Source organism: Echinops telfairi, unplaced genomic scaffold, assembly GCF_000313985.2.
Source record: "Echinops telfairi isolate 266 unplaced genomic scaffold, ASM31398v2 ScPeMD7_7469;HRSCAF=8507_0, whole genome shotgun sequence".
NCBI lineage: Eukaryota > Metazoa > Chordata > Mammalia > Afrosoricida > Tenrecidae > Echinops > Echinops telfairi.
The window spans coordinates 67,929,039-67,934,496 of NW_022111372.1; the positions used below are offsets into that span (position 1 = coordinate 67,929,039).

General features: G+C 37.4%; 1 non-coding gene across 1 annotated transcript; it reads right to left on the reverse strand.

Annotated features, from left to right (window-relative positions):
• Positions 1 to 5,037: 5,037 nt before the first annotated feature.
• On the reverse strand, positions 5,038 to 5,199 carry LOC115873680. Its single transcript, XR_004048567.1, has one exon. It is a non-coding gene; the product is annotated as a U1 spliceosomal RNA (small nuclear RNA).
• Positions 5,200 to 5,458: the final 259 nt, after the last annotated feature.

Genomic DNA, 5,458 nt, shown 5'->3' on the forward strand with positions numbered 1-5,458 from the left:
AAGAACTACAGGAGAGAGAGAGAGAGAGAAAAAAGCACATTTCAATAAAAGTTTCCAGTAGGAAAAACATTATTTCCGGTTAAAAATTTAATGACTGAAGCATGGGAAATAGGGCTGGCTCAGGCACAGGAAACACCATATGTGCAGTTCCACATGAAAGTGAGGTAACAGCTACAGTGGATGCTGTGATACAGCACCTACGTGCTTCTTCAAGGATGAATAGCATATGTGTGCAGTTCCGCATGAAAGTGAGGTAACAGCTACAGTGGATGCTGTGATACAGCACCTACGTGCTTCTTCAAGGATGAATAGCATATGTGTTTTGTTGCCAAAGTGCTGCCAGGAGTCCATTCTCAGTTGCTACCTGTTTTGATGATAGGTAGCCACAGAATCCGCTACTTCTCTGCAGTTTATCCTACTATGGTAATTTCTGTGTCACTGTGCTGCAGAAAGCTATGGTACCAGCATTGCATTTAAAATATGAGCAGGATCATGAGCGTGTTTAAGAAGAGCTTCCAGATTAAGACAAACGAAGAAAGAGGACATGGTAATCTGCTTTGTAATGAAGCAATCCTTGGCCACTTAAAACCTTGTGAATAAGAGTGGAGCATTGTCTGATACAGTGTCAGAAAATGAGCCTGGCAGTTTGGGACACTGAAAATATCGCTCAGGAAGATTTGCCACCTCACGTTATAGAAGTAGTGAAAACAAAACTTACTAACATCAATACAGGCTTTTCCAGTCTGCGATCTTTATGGAGCAGACAGCCTCCCAAGTTCTCAAGTAGCACCCTTGTTTTTCAACAAAACCTGAAAGAGGCCTTACGCTGCAGATTTATGCAATGTAATGTGTCATTTGATCTCTTGATTCATGTTTTCATGAACATTGATTCTGAATTGATCAAGATGAAATCCCTGACAACTTCAATCTGTTCTCCATTATGGAGTGACGCAATAGCTTCAACAATGGGCACAAATATAGAAAAATTATGAGGGTGGTTCAGGATTGTGCAGGACTGGGCAGTATTCCTTTCTGTTGTACCAAATCAAAACCCAAACTGAGCACTATCCAGTCAATTCTGACACATCATAACCCAATAAGGCAGGATACAATGGTTTCTTAGACTGCAATTCTTTATGGGAGTGGAAAACTTCATCTTTCACCCAAAGAGCTGCTGGCGATTTTGAACTACTGAACTTGTGGTTAGCAGCCCAATGAATAATCCAGTCTGTTGTACATTGGTCCGATGTTAGGTGGAACCAAAATGATAGAACTGAACAATAGAATTGAGTTTGGGGGGAAGTGTTTGATCAAAAAGAACTGCCTTGCACAAGGTCATACCTCTATCTTAGATCATATTGTATCTAATAGTTGATAAATTTGGGCGTATGGAGGTCTAATAATCTCTTTCAAATTCTCAACAAATCTGAAGTAGCACTGCAACTTCAGAGCTCTCTGTTGGATGAGTTGAGGCATTCAATGACATTGAACTGTAATTCACATTCTCTTTTTATTAAATCTCACTCTTTTTTTTGTTTCCACAGGTGCAAACCCCAAGGGTGTTCCAAAATAAACTTCCTGCTCACTACTCTCCCTTTCTGGATCTGCTTCCTAGAGATTCCATTCTGCAACAGTGGAGCAACTGCGTTTTGTGAGTAGTTTATTATGTCTCTCTGCTGGAGAGGTATTAGGTGGATATTAATAACAGCTGAAAATGAGTGTAAGAAAGGCAGCAGAGAGCGAGGATTGTGAGCTTGCAGAATCATATAGCCATTGTAACTTCCCAAAGAACAATTGTACCAAAAAGAAACCTCTGGAAAGGGAGTTCTTTGAAACGTAACAAAATGTCTCTACATCATCCTGTTGTTCAGTTTCATACCACACATCCTTGTCACTTACTGCACTTATCACAATTACAATTTTACAGTTAAGAATTGTTAGTTCGCTGAACTGTGAACTTAGTGGGAGCAGCGCAGAAGGCTGCAGCCCTCAGGGTTTAGCATAGCATTGGCTATACAGAAAGAGTTCAATATAAATTTGTTGAATTACTAATTGAGTGTTAGCCATCAGTAAGTCAAAGGCAGCATATAATATTGAATACAACTCCTTTTTGCCAAGGGTATGGGGCTCCATGGATGAAGATTTAAAACACGTGACCCTCAAGATCTTTCAAAACTAATGCCATTCTATGACTACATTAAACTTATCAAACTCCACTTGGCAAGCTAATGTGCTCTCATAAAAATAATTGTGTTGCTATATATATTTCCTTGTACATAAGAGAGTCACTGAATTATTTTGCTATTAAAAATTAATAAAAGCTGGAAATTAGTCTGTTGAAAATCCTGGGTTGCTGATGTAAGTTTATTTTCCAAGGTCTGGTGTCTTTTAATATTTTATTAAAGAAGCCTTAAGCCCATGGTGACCAGGCTTCTTCAGTCAACAGAAATCATGAGAATTCCTAAAGTCAAGTTCTCTGATCTTTTTACAAGGTCAAAGTTTTACCTGAAAGATCCAGTACAAATCTCAAATGCAGGCGAGTCTTAGACATCTGAAGTATGATTATTCTTGGGTTATGCAGAGCATATCATTTAACATGGAAATGTCACAGAAAGGTAGCTACTTAAGCACAACCAACTGATGAGCAAGCAATCGGGTTTCTGGAATGAGAATGAGAGTCTACGAATAGTGTGCACTGCATACCTGGAACAAAGCTACTAAAATACAAGTAGGAACATAAGGCTGCTGACTTTAAAGGAGTTTCTCTCTGTTCCCTCTCGTTCTCTGGCATTGTCATTTTACGTTGTCCTAGATTCTTTTCTATATATCCTGTCATCGGGATTGTGATTACTTAATAAATAGATCATTGAAAAATTAAAATCAGACGAATTCACAAAACCATTAAGAGTATTTTCCATGATCTTGTATAAAAAATTGCTATTTTATGAGGTATAGAAATTGAGTAAAGACCAGGCAACAATAACCATTTACGAATGTACCAAGATCTGTGAAAGGGCTGAGACTTTACCCTAATTGATCTAACAGAAAGCCTGTCACGTTTTCATAGATGCTGGCAAATACTAACACTCCTGAGTCAGAGAACAACATCAATAGTTCTTGCACAATAGGCATCATGAGCTTCATATTTACATTGTTTATCCATGCACCCACCTTCCAAGTCCATGCAGGGGAGGTTCTAAATAGACCCAATACATCCAGTGAGTCTATGTTACAGGAGCGTAATCCATAGTTTAGGAAACCCCAAGCCCAGAAAGATGTTTCTGGAAAAGCTGCTTGACTTTTACCATGCAGGGTAGAAATTACTTTTAACACCTTGCTCTTGAAACAAACCTACTCTGTACCCTACAAGAACACGTGATCTGTATCATTCTAGATAATTACAACTAGCACTCATAAAAATATAGGCCGATAGAAAAACTAGAACCAAAACATTTTCAGAAGATGTACAGAAATGCAAGAGATGTTAGCTGAAGTTTCTTCCCAATAATAAGACTTAAAGGCACCTTTTAATTTTGAAAGGGTAACCATACTATCTTTTTCTTTAGCTTATACTTGTATATCATGCATATAATTTTCTATCTTGTCAGAAAGAAAAAAATGAACATTGTGAAAGTCATTTACATTGAAAAGTCAGGATGACAATAAGCTAGAATTCAAGATATTGAACTTTTATCATCAGTGACAATGCCTGGTAAGCACTAGACTTGTAACCTCAAGGTCAGTGGTTAAAATCCAGTAGCAACTCTGCTGGAGAGATTCAAGGTTGCCTGCATACGGAAAGAATTACAAAGCTTCAGGATCCCTATATAGGATCACTAGGAGGTGGAGCGAAACTGGTGGCATAGTAGTTATGTGTTGGCTGCTAGCCACAAGATCAGCAGTTCAAAACTACCAGCAGCTCCTTTGGAGAAAGACAGGGCTTTGTACTCCCATAAAGAATTACAGTCTCAGAAATTCACAGGGGGCAGTTTTACCCAGTCTTAGAGGGTCACTATGAGTCAGAATCAACTTGATGGCAGTGAGTTTGACTTGGCTTAATTTTAATTTCCATCAACTTCACCACTGTTCACTTCACATTAATTAAATGCTAATAACAAAAGCAATCACTGTAATCAGTGAACACTTACTATGTGCTGGAACTATGCTAAGCATTTATAGGCATCATTTAATATCTAGAGTAGTACAAAATGTTGTCTATCTCTATTTAAAATTAAATTTTAAAACAATTAAAATGTGGCTTATGTGAGGGGTGAGGAGCAGATACCAAGGGCTCAATAGAAAATAAATGTCTAGAAAATAATGATGGAAGCATATGTATAAATGTGCTTGATACAATTAATGTATGGATTGTTATAAGATCTGTAAGGGCCCTCAAGAAAATGTTTTTTAAAAGTAAAAATAATAAAATAGAAATATGGCTTAATTGAGCTTAAAAGTTAAATCTGCCATTGCTATTTCATGAATCTTTGTCAAGATTTTAACCCTTTGAACTCACCACTAGAGACAAGATAAATTATATCCTCCTACAATGATAGAGATAATAATTTGTTGTGAAAGTCATAAAACATTTAATGACATAGTTTGGATTGACCAAGTACTAAAGCCACCCAGCTTCTCCCCCACCAGAAAGGCTATCAGAATACAATGATTGAAAGTGACTTTACTATCTAACTAATTTTCAATCCTCTCTGATTAGATTGTTCATAAAATTTGCTACTTTATACGTAGCAGAAAAGTATCTCCATCACATTCTAAAACTGAATATTTTATGTCAATGGGTTATAATCCTAAAATAAAGGCCTTCCCAAAGTGAATATAGAGATATAAAATCTAATAGCATAGGGCCATTAGAAAGGAGCACATGTGGCTACAATTATTAAATATATAAAGAGAGATAGACACATACATACATTTAATACCATGGTCTTCTATGATGCCTAACATATTTGCGTTTATATTCATATGAAATTCAATCACTCAGAAGTTTATTATATACTTTCTTCTCTTCCACACTCCCAGAGGAGAGCACAAACGCAGTCCCCCACTACCACAAATTATGCTGTTGTGTCTCACTCATTAGGGGAAATCATAAGGGTCAGCACATCAGTGTGCAACAGATAAGCCTTGCCTTGGAAAACCGCCTTCATGATAATGGGATCTTCCCTGCCAGGTAAGTATGATTATATACTTTACTTTAACCTTCTCTCCCTTAAAATGAAGGCAAATATATCAGATAGTCCATCTTTCATTTTCTTGATTTTTTTCTTTTATTTCGCCATTCCTCTTATCCTCCCCTTACATTTCTGGACAATTAGTCTAAAAATAATTATGTGGAGCAGAAAAGGTACTGGAGACTGATCATAGTAAGAAGACTGTTCATCTGGGAGTTATGCATAGCAGGTGATGCTGGAATCAGGTGGGCATCCAAACCAGGCAG